Consider the following 14,441-nt stretch of genomic DNA (forward strand, 5'->3'; position numbering starts at 1 on the left):
CGCACCAGCTCTGCCCCATCCCTCGCACCTCTTGCTTCCACCAGCCGCATCGCGCAGTGGCCAAGTCGGGCCCAGCCCGGCTCTTGACTCACACGCCCTCTGGCCAGACGCCCGCCGCGTCCCTGTGGGCAGAGCCGGCTCGCACCCAGCTAGGGACCGCCCCCCTGCGACTCGGGGAGAACAGGCACTCGGCGCGTCCAGCGCCGACCCTCACCCCGCGAGCGCAGGCGGCGGCTGGCCGCCTCCCGCAGCTACCAGCAGGCGGAGCTGCAGGGAGCGGGTCCCCGCTGCAGCGGGGGGAGGGGAAGGAAGCGGAAGGAGCCGCCGCGCTGAGGGGGGAGCAGGCGCTGTGTGGAGCCGCCGCCGCCGCCGCCTGGTGCGCGGCACGGAGAGAACGAGCAGGGGAAACGGCTCCTCTGCCGGCGGGCTCCGTGCGCGCGAGAAAGCGGGAGCCAGGTGAGGCCTCGACACAAGGGAAAGGGGGGACCCGGATGATGCCGAATTCGGCGCCTGCGAGGGGGGGCAGACGGAGGGGAAAATTCCCACGTGACCAGCGCGTGGGGGGGAGGAGGCTCGCGCGCCCCGTTCGAATCCCAACTGTCTGGGGCCGGAGCGGCAAGGCAACTCTTGCGCGTGCGCATCGGCTCCGCCCCCCCTCCCGTCGCGTGCGTGTACATGTGCATGTGCGCGCGCCGGGTGCCAGTACGAGGCGTTTGCTGCGGGATCGGGACACGTGCGCGGCGCTACCGCCATGTTGATTCCTAGCGCAGCTGTGTGGGAGGGGACAGTATGAGACAAGGAGGAGGGAAAGAGAGTGAGTTCTCGCGAGGCTGCGTGGTTCCCGTGGGAGCTGGCCGGCAGCAGGATGGCGGCGCGGCGCTGGGCTTGCTGGGTAATGGTACCTGGGGTCTAGGGGGCGGGGACCGTGGGAACAGCCTCCTCGCACCCTCCCTGCCTCAGGGCACACGGGGGGCGGGGTTGAGCACCCTAGGGAATCGGCCCGTGCGGTACCCGTTGCTGCTCCACAGTAGGCGCTGACCTGATCTCCTTTGCTGACCCCCTGTGGCCCACTGGCAGTTTGTGTCCCCCCTGCAGTGCTGTCTGCCCTCAAGTGCCCCCCGCTACCTGTCCCTGCTGTCTGCCTGCCTGCCTGCCCCATAGCCCTGCCCTAGGGTGCCCTTATTTTCTCATACAGCCCTGCCTCTTCCCAGCACCTCCCATTGTCCTCAGGCAAACCAGGCTTCCTGCAGTCTGACCATGCCCTAGCCTGTAGCACCTTGGGCCATCCTCTGGGCAGTGTGCTTAAACACCCCAAGCACATCTCTTATATCTACAATGTGCCTAGCACGCTGTGGTCACTACTGCATATCAGAACAAATAATAATGCTGTTCCCCTGTGTAGACCTGGCTCCCAGCACTGCTTTGTCTGCTCCTTGCATGTTTCTGCTGTGATGCGTCTGAGGGTGCCCTGTAGCACCCTCACCACTTCTGTTTTACAGGCATGCCAATATCATGGTTGTGATGGGTGAGGTAGACAGGTCTAAATAGAATGGACAGCAATGCAAGGTGCTGCAGACATAATCTCCTGTGACTGTACTGTGGTGTGCTGCAACACCCGAAACACACTTTCTCTTATATTTGAAAAGTGCCTTGCACACTGTGGCCACTATTGGAAATTAAAGAAAATAATAATAAACTGTAGCACCCAAGCATTCCAACTCTGCAGGACTCCCTGCATTTCTAATCTTGGTCCCTAACAGGTTTTGCATATGGTCCTACTGCCCTGTAGCATCCCTGTTACATTTCACTTCTGGTTACTCAAGGCACCCTGACAGTTCTCCTATGCTAAAATTGCAACATCCCTTGTTGTTACAGTTCTAGACTGCTACCTAGCTCTGAAATTTCTACACAGTCTACAACATGTGACACTCAATTCTTTAAGCCTGGACTTCTGGAGCATATTATCAGCTATTGAGAAATGTGGTCTATTAATTTTATGATGGGACTACCCATGCACTGGGATCTGTATTGCTATTACCAAGTCCGCTGTACCTTGTAACTTAGTGCATGTAAATGGACTCAAGTTTCCAGAGGTGGAACTCTGGCGTATGATCTATCCCCAATTAAATACTAAGTTGGCAAACCTTTGAGAATACACTTTTTGTTTGTGTTTTTCTAGTTGTAATGTTAGATTAATCTTATTAACTATTATTCATTTTTTGAAGTTTTTGCTTGTGATGTGTTTTAAGACTTGATTATACAAGAACTGATGCTCCAAAATTAGTTTGTAGATTTGTAGCTTTATGATTTAAAAGTTTTTCTTGTAAGTAAATATGTTTCCCAGAAAGTAAGTTGAAGACAATAAAATTGATATTGTTCTGTTTTACATAAAAATAACGTTAAAGTACTTTAAAAATGCTCAGATAATAGAAGCAATAGCTATTATTAAAAAAACTGTTCATGTAGCTCTAGGAGTGAAAAAATAGACAGGAATTTTGCAGATTTTATGAAGTAGAAGAGTATGTGCTAAGATGCTCACTATTTTCGTGAGACAGAGCCTGGAGATTGGGGTCTTCCTGGCTCTGCTGCAGATGTCTGGTGAAATCTGGACCCTGTTGAAGAGAATGGCAAAACTCCAGCTGATTTCAGTGAAGTCAGGATTCTACCCTGTCAGTATGACTTTGAGCCAGTTACTTATAGTCTGATCCAACTGCAGTTGAAGCCTTTTCATTCATTTTGTTGCTCTCAAGACTGAATAAAATAAGTTGTTTTAAGAGGAAATGTCTTAGAGCCCAAGATTGGGCCCAAACTTGCAACTCTTGCACAGTAAATTATCTCTTTTCATTCTATTGAATGGTATAACTATGTGTGGATAAGTAGTAGCAGACTGGACCTTAAATAGAAATATCTTTTTTTAATATGATCCTCCAGGTGTATAGCTATTTTAAGTCGATGTAGTACTAATTTAGTACAATACTGTAATTCTCACCATTCTGAGTTCTCTATGTGATTAAAAACTAAAGTGATTATTTCTTTGTCTCTTTAATTATAAAATGTTTATTTAAGTAATTAACTATTTCAAATAGCATAATTATTAAGGAAAAAAATAAGCTTAATCATATTTTCTGTGTGAAGATATTTAACATTTGCAGAATCTGAAAAATTTACCACTTAGAACATCAAAGATACTACAGAGTTAAGTATGAAAGAAGAGTTGGGTCTATGGCTTTGGCTACACTTGCACTTCAAAGCGCTGCCGCGGCAGTGCTTTGAAGCGCTAAGTGTAGTCAAAGCGCCAGCGCTGGGAGAAAGCTCTCCCAGCACTGTCCGTACTCCACCTCCCTGTGGGGAATAACGTACAGCGCTGGGAGCCGCGCTCCCAGCGCTGGGGCTTTGACCACACTGGCGCTTTGCAGCGCCGCAATTTGCAGCGCTGGAGAGGGTGTGTTTTCACACCCTGCTGCAGCGCTGCAAATTTGCAAGTGTAGCCAAGGCCTCTGTCAGCAAGGCCCAGGGACAAGGCTCTAGTCCATTCCACTTTCTCTGCCACCTCACCAGCTGAGCAATGGGAAGGTGCTTTGATTTCTGCCAGGGTTTCTTCCTACTCTGCTCAGGGATTCTGTTTTGTATTAGCTTCTGGTTAGTAATAGTCTAATAAATTTGAAGCTTTATCATCCTGTTTCATCCTGAAAGGATGAAGGCGCTTTCTCTCTTATTCCTCTCCCAGAACCTTCTGGCTACTGAGTTGGGGGATTCTTCATTATTCTAGCCATTCCCTAGAGCTTTCTGGTGTCTGCAAGGATGGAAAGACTCTGTTACTCTATCCTTCCACCAGCATTCTGGCTAAAATAGATGGAAGAGAGCATCTTTTCCTTCTATACTCCGCACAGTACTCAGGCGGCTGGTTGGAGGTCTCTGCTTCTTCCACAGCCTCCATTTTTGTGGCATTTAATTGGTTTACTTTTTGTTCAAATTTGGCAGGTTATCTTTACAATTATAAGGGCTATAATTTGTTTTAAAGACTTGTATTGTGTAGAAATTAATGCGGTAACTCCCCGCATTTGGTAAGGAAAGTTCACTCATCTGGGATGAGTAGTTTTTTCAAGTTGGCAGCATTTGCTTTAGCACCAATCTTGCATTCTGCTTATGAGAACTTGCTTATAAATCAAGTTTTACAGGTAGTTTTATATAACTATAGCCTTAAGGGCACTATAGACATGGCTTCTCTTTTCAAATGTCACTTTCACAGTAGAGTAGACTTCATAAAAGAGAACTTTTAAGATCAGATTAACTAAAAATATCTCTAGACTTCTGTAATATCCAGGCCCCGATAGCCCAGGTATGCTAACTTCCTTGCACTGCTATATTTTTATTTGCATAAATAATTTGTGTTCTGTTTGAAAAACTTTTTTAAAATTAATTTTGAAATATCTTTATTAGAAGTAGGATTAAACTTGAAGTAACAGTGTTTTTTCTATTGTATAATATACTTTCTAGACTAAAATGATTTTAAACAAATCAGTACAGTACTCTACAGTTAAGAACTCAGTAATTCTTGCTTCTACACCATATCTCTCCAAAATCACTCTTGTCTGTGTTTTGTTGACCCTTGTTCAAGCTGTTCTGGTACTGAAGTCAAACATGTTTTTTAAGGGTACCACCAAGTTTTTAATGGAGAGTGGAGGACAGCCTATCATGTTTGTATGTCCTTCTAGATTGGGAAGAGGTTTGAAGTACAGCAAAATATAACTTATGTTGCATATTTTGGCATCTGTAATCAAAGTAAAGGTGAGGGCAAAACATGGCATATTGACAAAAGTATGCTTCACTCTATTACTGTCTAATCATAATTAGTCTGTTAGGATTGTTTGCATTTGAGCAGTGTCGGTAGTTACCCTATTTTTATATTCTTGCTTGCTTTGACTTAATACTGTGTCATAATTTTGTTTGTTGTAACTGGTAGCAAATTAGTCTTTAATCAGTAAAGCAACAAAATAAAAGAAAAATACTTGATTTTTTACATTGATTCAAATGCTGAGAATGTAAATCCTGTAGTGCTTTTGTATTTGTTTCCTTTCTGTTGATAAGAGGTTTTCTTTTTATATCTGCAACCAAGCCAGGGGCTATCACTGAAAGGAATTTTATGTGTTTCTTAAATTAGAACTTCATTGCATAAATAAAAACATGAATTTGATCTTAAAACTGATAGGAAATAGTGAAGGAAGCCTTTCCCCTTACATTAAAGCAGAATTTGAATGATGTGGAAGAATTCATCATTTCCTTTGTTCATTTTGTTCATTTTAAGAATGTTCCAATTTTGTCCAACTTTTATGTTTTGGGCCATACTTTAATGCAGATATTGCCTTCTCCTGTTCACTGTCTCATAAGCCACCTTCCTTCCTATTTTTAGTATTTTATAATATTCCCAAGGCAGCTATAATGATTGCTTATACTGGAAAATAATATTTAGAAAAGTGTTTGTCCTTTTAGTTGTCTTTAATAAGGTAAAATGACATGCTTCTATCATATGATTAGTGGGTTCTCCCTTATTCACAGCAAGTGTTTTATAGACTATGTATAGTCCACTAGAATATCTGTAGTAGAACAATATTAAGAAAATATTTTGAATGGTAAAGAGATGATCCAACTTTGATGTATTAAGACAGAATCAAAATATTAATTTGAAGTGAGCGGGAATACTTTTTTGTAATAAAAATATATATTCTCATGAAAACTAACGAGAGTTAGTCTACAGTATTTATGAATATAACAGGAAAATTAAAATTCAGACTAAATGAGAAGCAGCTTGCAGGTGGGGAGAAGAGGGAATTGTTTTTCAGATGACTACATTTGGCATGCATATTTCAGAATGAATCTGGACTTATTTTAACTCTGCATTTGTAGGACTCATTATTTTTACAGATACTGAAAATCAGTTTCCTGCAGAATTTTACTGTTTTGTTTGGCTTGCAGTACTTATGGCTGTTTGTTTTTGGTTTTGTTTTATTTTATTTATGTTTACAGTTTTTCATTGTACCTATCTCTGAGAGCCAGAGTAAAACAGCAGTCAGTTTAACTGACCAGAATTTTGGTATTTGATCATGTTGACAGCCATCAGTATTCTATCTAAATTGGCACAATTAAAAAAAATTTTTTTTTCTGAACTCTACTTTGCACCAGTGAAGATCTGTGGATAGCTCCTCTCTCTGTAGATTTCAGGCAGGAAAGAAGCCAATCAGAAGCTCTCATTGTTCATCCCTCTTTGGTCTGCAACTTTCCCCCTTTTTATCTGGTCTTCTTATCTTTTCTGCTTCTCCTCTGTAAAGTATCTTCTGTCATTTGGCAAGTGTATTTTTTTATGGTTTTATATTTTTCAGTATACTCATGGTTTACTGTTTTGGTTTTCTGAAAACACTTTTCTTTTGCGGAGCAAAAGAAAAGTAAAGGCTTCAGGCTCATTGCTTGTAGTGGCTCTGCTCAGGCCACAATAGCGGGATCATTCATCCCTACTTGTGGATGTGAAATTGAGAGGACTGTGGACTGCCAGGATTCAGAAGTTCATTATTACTTTGCAGCCCCCACAGCACCATCCTGCCTTAATTAGAAACATAGGAGCAGCACCAACATAAACAGAAAATTACCCACAGATTAACTTTCCTGTTAAAATGCATTGTTTCCTCATTCACTTCTTTATTTAACATAGAAAATGCTATCCTGGGAGAGTGGTGAAGTATCAGTTATTTTTATCTCATACATTAGTCAGAGTTGGTTTGTCTTTATACTTTAATATATAGTAGGGCTTGATGAATGTAAGACCAACTCCAGTAATTCTTCATGATACCTCACAAGCCAGCCTTCTAAAAGTATGTTGGTTCTACTGCATCTGTATCCAAATACTTGATTTTTTTGGGCTCCTGCCACTATTTATTGGGCACTCATTCATTGATTATTTGCTGTACGTTCCAGATTGGTCTGATGCATGATATTGTTGTTGAGCGAAGTCACGTGCTCAGTACCGTACAAAATATAAAACAGTGTCTTTGCATCAGGGAGATTGCAGTCTTTGGAGCAGTGCACAGCATGCTGTTAGCATATAACACAGTAATTATATGCAATGCAAGAATGGACTAGGAGATCCAGAGAGTAGTGCTAATTTTAGGGAGGGAAATGGTTTTGTTCTAAGAAGTATGTTGACAGAATTTGTTGACGTGGATTCGATATTTGTCAACCTTCTGGAAGAAGGAGATTTTCAGGAAGGATTTGAATGAATAAAGAGTAGGTGACTGGCACGTTAAGATGCAAATTTCATTCCATACATTGAAGGAGGTATGAAGATGAAGTCGTTCTTATTACCCTCTCTTTTCCTATTCATTAGTGATGTGAAAGGAGTGAGGGAGATGAGTTAAGAAGTCAGAAAATGATGTAGGCAGGGGCCAAATTGTTTAGTCTCGAGCATGAAATATGCGTAGGACTGATCCCTCTGAAGCCCATCACTGCCACATCTATCTGGAGGTTGTGGTGGAAGACTGTGAAGCACTTAGCTTCTGTTCTAAACTTTTTGTCATCATTAGGTAAATATGTTGCTATTTGAGGTACTAATTTTTGCTAACCCTGATCCTTGAGATGCTACCGGACAAAGATTCTACAGTGATTGCAAACTCCTATTAATGGTCTTCCAGAATTCTGCTTAATTTAAAAAGAAAACTGTTGGAACTCTAAATGTCAGAATATGCAACAGGAATACAGGAGTGGCATAAACTATTGGTATCCTTGAATTTTGCATTTTAGATTCACCAAACTCAACCATTGATTCTATAGATTTATTTCTTCAGTGGCTATTAAATCTAAATACTGTGCAAAAACAATAGTGAAAATGGTTATATTGTGTGACACAGATACAATAAGTAGATTTTTAGGGTACTTGTTGCCCACCTATCAAAACTGTTTTTCAAAAAGATGCTCAGTAGAAAGAGAAACATAATACACATGTAATCCAAGGTAGACACATACAGACCTCCAAAGGGAAGGTACTCTTAGGCGCACAGGATTTAAGAGTTGTTTTCTCAGTCAGGGATATAAAATTAACCTGTTGCTGAGTGTGTTACAAACACATCAGGTACGCCCCTCGGACAAAGTCCATATACTTCCAAGCAGTCTAAAAGGTTTTAAATTGATGATGATCTTAATTTAAAAAATGTTGTTGAGTGGGAGACTCATTCTGGTCTTAATAAAGTTTAAAGTTGACTGGTTGCATGATGATCAGATGTTTAAATGTGTGCTGAACTTTTTCATTTTATTTTCTCTGTCTTTGGCCCATATAAAGTGTACATCTGTCTGCCCCTGAAAACATTGCAATGGTACTGCTAAGAGTTTATTGTATTAAACAGTCAGCAGTCTTTGCACATCTTGGGATAATTATGTTGTGACTACTGTAGGGTTAGGAACAGCATAGGATATGGATGCAGTAATGTTTCTGTGATGCGAACATACTTTACTAGCTGAGGCTTGTCAGGTGGATTAACTAATTTCATTATTATGTTTTGCAAAAAATTTGATGTAGAGATTTACATTTTGAGAAGTTTGGTGATAGCATGTATGGTTTTCAGGGAAGGTGTGTATGGGGGGAGCTATGGTTTGCTTTGGATAACAATGTGGCTGAGGGTCTGAGGCCCCTGAAAACAAAAGGAGTATTCCTTGCTAGTTTCATTTGTTTCTTTGCTCTTTGGAGTTGCTCTGAAAGGCTATTTTTCATATCATTTGAAAAAAGAGGGGCTGTGTACTCAACATACTAAGTTTTGTAAAATAGAGCAAAGCAAAGAAACAGTAAAAAACATAACAATGAAGCGAATACAATTCATTCATATTAAAAAATCACCGAAAAGCATTGGGAGCATGCATAATGCATATAGTTTTTTATGATGATTCCCAAATACATGTATAAGAAGTATATCCATCCAAGAATACTTCAGTGTTCAGTATGGTAATAAACTAATGAAGTACATGTATTCAGACTTGTTTCATGAGTTAGACTCCATAATAACCAAAGTATGTGTGTTCAGTGGACAGGAGATATTTTGTGACATGCATTCATGGATGTTAAAAATAGTGGCTTTTCTGACTGGTATAATGTAAGTGGATATTTTAAATCAACAACATTTCCAAAGTTTAAGGCTATAATTACATAATATAATTCATGGTTATTTGTATTTGATATATATGAAAACGTTAGAAAAGTTGCTGAATTATCGACTTGCATTTAATGTTTGAAGAGTTTGTCTCTTTGGTTGACAGAAATAAATTTATTCTGTGAATGGCAAAGTGACTAGGCATCTACAGATGTAATCTGTAAATTTTAGATTTGAGAAAAAAGTGACAGATGTTGCTGTTGCCTCATTGTAAAAGCATAGGAGTACCCAGAATCATTTCTCTCAGAGGAGTCAAATGCAGACTACTACTTTGTCTTGCCTCAGTTGAAATATGTTTATATGCTGGGGGCACCTTTCCTCTAGGCTCACAACACAATAATATAATGTGTGTTCAGATAGCCCATTTGAAAAAAAAGGATCTTGAGTTGCTTCCCCCCACCCCTTTTCCAGTGGAATGGGAGAAATACATTTAAGTACAAAATAGTGTTGTCAGATTGTGGGCAGAATTATTTTCTGTGTAATTCCAAGTATTTATTTCAAAGTAATGAATAGAGTTATTTTAATAAAATATTTTAGTGTGCTTAGAGAAGAACTCCACTCTCATATGACCAGCTGTTAATGTTCTTTTCTGCTATTAAGGCTGATTGATTCAATTTCTCTGCCTTAAATAATGTTTTTAACAAAACAACTAAGCACTGTGGTTTGCTTCCTGTTTTTCTAATATTATTGAATGTTGAGCATCTTTTTTTATTTCAAGCTTGTGCTTATTGGCTCTCCTCAGTAGCTGACAAAGAATCTTTGCCATGCTCTTGGGCAGAGGTTTTCTGTACTTTACATTCCTATTCATTGTGCACTTTAAATTTTCTTTATACTATGAATTTTCTATAAAAGTAACAAGCCACTAGTGGAAAATCTCCAGTATTTTTCCATCAAGAAGTATATGGGTGGATAAATAGACTCAAAATATTTTTAAGTAACAAATTAAGAAATATACCTCAAAGTTTCCAAGATTTATTCTTTATTTTTTGAAAACTTAAATATTAAAAAAAATTAAATTAAGGCTGAGAGTCCATGTCAGTGATTGAGGTTAAAAAAAAAAAAGTTACAGGGATAGTGTAATTATCCCAATAACAAATATTACAAATCCAAGAAGTTCAAGGTTAAACTTAAGGATCCAAACGTGTTAAGGTATGAAAGGAAGGATGTTCTACTGCCTAGGATACTAACTGGGGCCATGGAAGACCCTGGTTCAGTTCTCTAATGTGCTACAGACTTCTCGTATGTCCATAGGTAAATCACTTACTCTCTCAGTGCCTCAGTCCCCCATCTGTCAAATGGGGAATATAATACTTCCTTATTTCACAGGTGTGTTGAAAGCATAACTACATTAAATATTGTGATATGCTCAGATACTACCATGATGGGAGCTATATAAGTATCTAATAGTATGTCTACCCTAGAGTCCGAGATGTGATTGCCTCTTAGCCTAGCATGGATATGTCTACCCAGCTTTAATCTAGCTAGTGTGGCTAAAAACAGTGAAGGTACAGCATCATGGGCTTCAGCACAGGCTGTACAAGTGCTCCTGGGATCCTGGGTTTGTACTTGCCTTCCTACCCTGTGCTGAAGCTGACTCCAATGTGTCTTCAGTGCTGTTTTTGGCAATTTAGTTATATTAAAGCTAGAGTAGGTGTGCCTACACATGTTGAAAATCACACCTCCAATTGTAACAGACTTAGGCTTAGCCAAATAGATATCCAAATATCTTAACTGTATATTTCCACAGCTTTAACTCTGCCCTGTAGTAATACTCAACAATAAGCATACATTTATGATTAATGTATTTTAGTGTTTGTGATCCCAGATTAGGTGAAAATGATTTATGAAGACTCATTTGATTTCTCTCCTTCCCCCCCCCCCTCTCCCCCCACATTTGTCTGCATGGTGTCACTACAAGGCAGAGTTAAGGTTGAGTCCATTTCCTTACCTTAACTCTTTGGATTTCTACTCTGGCTATGCACTCCTGGAATAAAACATCTAGCCCAGATATTAATAACTAAGCAACTTCATGTTTTGGAGCTGAACAGATATTTTTTTTTTCCTGGAAGGATCGTAGATGTACTTTCCCAAACTACTCAAATCTCTTCCAACTTCTAAATTTTCACATTTTTTAAAAGGACAGATAGTACAAAAATATAGTTTGTAATGTAATTGATCCATACATTACAAAAATTAATGTTTGAGCGTGAATAAAGCATTGTAAACATATAGAACATTATCAAGTGGTTGTATAATTAGGAACAACTACATAAAATTCTGGCTTTTGGTACCTATATAGCAGTGGTGGGCAACCTGCGGCCAATCAGGGTAATCTGCTGGCAGGCCGCCAGACAGTTTGTTTACATTTGCACGGCTGCCCGCAGCTCCCAGTGGCTGTGGTTTGCTGTTCCCGGCCAATGGGAGCTGTGGAAAATGGCAGCTAGCACGTGCCTGCACCGCTTCCTACAGTTCCCGTTGGCCGGGAACGGCGAACCATGGCCACTGGGAGCTGTGGGCGGCCGTGCACTGATCTACAGTCATGAGCCTTACAATACTGAAGTGTAAGCTCAAAGCTGAGGAGTGGTATGTAAATGAAATCTGTCAGGCTAAGGCTTGCTTGCCTTAATACATGATGCCAGCTCTTCGGAGGAATTAAGAAAGGAAAACCTGAGTTTGGCATAGAAATTTCCAAATATTGTAAGAGAAGTTTAAAAGGACTTGCACTTTAAAATGGTTAAACAAAGCTTCCCCAGATGCTTTTTCTTTTTTATGCCTTGGGCTCAGTTGTAAGTGAACCAGCAAAGAAACATTAGGAACACTGGGCTCTCTAAGCTTTTTACTTGACAGTTTTACTCCATGAATGTTTGACTATAATTTTAGATGTGCATCTAAAATAACATTGTGTTCTTCCTCAATAGAATATGTTATACCAGCCATAGACTAATAAAAGCAAATTAATCCAAAAGAGGTTACAGTGACTTTTTAATTTCTTTAGGAGTTATTCCCAAGTTTATAATGTAAAGGTTTTCAGTAGTAGTTGCTATGCAAACCTCATGAAATTGCTGAAACAAATAATGTCCAGACTAGAAAAAGTAAGCATCTTCCATAATTAATCCTGTACAAATAAAGGATTCAAAAGAGAAAAGTTTTCACAGAATTTGTTCTTCACAATATAATAATAAATGTATTCATCTGTAAGAACTAAGTAAAAAGGGGGCAAACATCAGGGTTTTTTTTTTTTTTTTTGCAGCTTTACAAAATACAACTTGGACCAAAATTTGGCTGACTTCTTTACATTATGAATTTTAAAGAGATATTGCCAAATTAGAAATCTTGAGCCTCTCAGGGGCTGAGTACAGAGCTCATGGGGAGTGAGGGCTATAGTGGCTTTAAGTCTGAATTCCAGGCTGTTATAGCAGACAGAGTAGCCCCTCGGGTAGTTTAGACATCCCAAAGGACCTGTCTGAATTATGGCAGTCTGTCCCCATCTGCCTACAGGCACCTGTGCTGCCCAGAGTGCTTTGACTCTGCCTCTGGCATCCCCCCTGTGCCAGCATTTGTGAGGAGATGCTCAGAAGACATCCTGCAGTTGGAACCCTGCACCCACATGGAGCTCTGCAGGCACAGAGATTTGCATATGTATTGTAAACTGCAGGATCAGAGTTTTAGGGGGACTACACTGTAGCACAATATAATTCATATAGTTAAAATTAAATCTTTAAACACACTGATCAGGAAATCTATGCTTCTGTTCCATCCTTAGTTTGGGCAGGACTTTATGCAGACAGTTCACTTATCTAGACAGTGAAACGAGACTGGTGTCCTTCTAGTCTGTTTTCTCATTCTGGTTCTTGCGCACTAGCGTAATGGTACAGTATATTGTTTCCAAAAACTTGAAGGGAATGTTGAATTATTTATTTCAACAGATTTTTTTTTTACTCCTGAAAATAAATGAATATGTTTTATAAAACTGTCTTTAGGCCCAGAATACTGGTTTTGTTTAAAGCTACTTGGTACGTATTTTATACTCTCTCCTTATGGTGCCTCCAACCCTTCTTGCCTGAGATCAGTTAGGGTGCTGGACTAGCATACTCTGCGTGGCACTTCATTTTGCTGTGAAATATAGCTGGGCTGGCCAATAGTTTTTTCTTTTTTCTTTTTAAACAAATATTTATAAAATACAAACGTACCTGATTCTCTCAGGGCTGCCCAGAGGATTCAGGGGGCCTGGGGCAAAGCGGGGGAGCTGCAGCGCTTGTACTCACCCGGCAGCGGTGCAGGTCTTCGGCAGCATTTAGGCGGCGCGGGGCCCTTCAGTCGCTCCGCATCTTTGGCTGCACTGAAAGGCCCCCTGCTGCCGAAATGCTGCTGAAGACCCAGACTGCCACCAGGCCAGGCCTCGCAGGGCCCTGGAGCAAAGTGCCGCACTTGCCCCCCCTCTGGGCAGCCCTGTATTCCCCTTCTTCCATTTTGTTAAAATTATCATTTAGTGTATCCTTAGAGTAGCCAAGAGCAGAACAAACAAGATAAGTCTTGAAAAATAAAAAAAAAGTGGAAGTGCCTCTTGACGTATGAAAATCTATGTTGCGTACGATTTAGGAACATCTGTGACTTGTAATCCTGGCTGTGAAGTCTGAGTTTTCCAACTTCATTATGTAAAATGTACATGAAAAATGTAAGTGCTTTAATCAGTGATTTGTTAAAACGTGACCATGGTTGGCACTTGGTTATTTTATCAAGGCCAATGAAATTACAAAAAAATTATACCATAGCCAGTGAGTGCTATAATAAGAGATTTATTATTATATATTTATTATTTTAAAGATTAAAACTGGCAGAATTGAGTTGGGCTTCTAAAAGACTGGAGAAAGGAGAAGGTGAGTTGTCATTTAACTCATGAGTTCTGGTGCATTCTTGCAGTTTTGATAGGAGTGCTAAAGTAGAACAGGCTCTGGCTCAGGGGTGGGCAAACTTTTTGGCCCGAGGGCCACAACTGGGTGAGGAAATTGCATGCAGGGCCATGAATATAGGGCTGGGGCAGAGGGTTGGGGTGTTTGAGGGGTGCAGTGTGCAGGAAGGGGCTCAGGACAAGGTTTTGGGGCAGAGGAGTGGTGCGGGCTGTATGAGGGGACTCGGAAGGGGGTTGGGGAGCAGGAGGGGGTGCGGAGTGCGGGGGGGGGCTCAGGGCAGGGGCTTGGGGTGCAGGGTACAGCAGGGAGTTGGGTGTGCAGGAGGGGTGTGGCAGGGAGCTCAGGG

The 14,441-nt window shown here is 40.8% G+C and overlaps 1 protein-coding gene across 8 annotated transcripts in view; it reads left to right on the top strand.

Annotated features, from left to right (window-relative positions):
• The first annotated feature begins 331 nt into the window (after positions 1-331).
• ZZZ3 (zinc finger ZZ-type containing 3) overlaps positions 332-14,441 on the top strand; it is a 99,882-nt gene continuing 85,772 nt past the window's right edge. For 3 of the 8 annotated variants that reach the window (XM_039485912.1, XM_039485919.1, XM_039485920.1), the window contains exon 1: positions 332-456. The gene's annotated coding sequence lies outside the window, so the exon portion shown is untranslated. Of the gene's footprint in view, positions 457-740; positions 899-14,441 lie in introns of those variants that run through there. The other 5 variants (XM_039485915.1, XM_039485918.1, XM_039485913.1 and 2 more) reach the window with 5 other exon arrangements.

This window comes from Mauremys reevesii, linkage group 8 (genome assembly GCF_016161935.1).
Source record: "Mauremys reevesii isolate NIE-2019 linkage group 8, ASM1616193v1, whole genome shotgun sequence".
NCBI lineage: Eukaryota > Metazoa > Chordata > Testudines > Geoemydidae > Mauremys > Mauremys reevesii.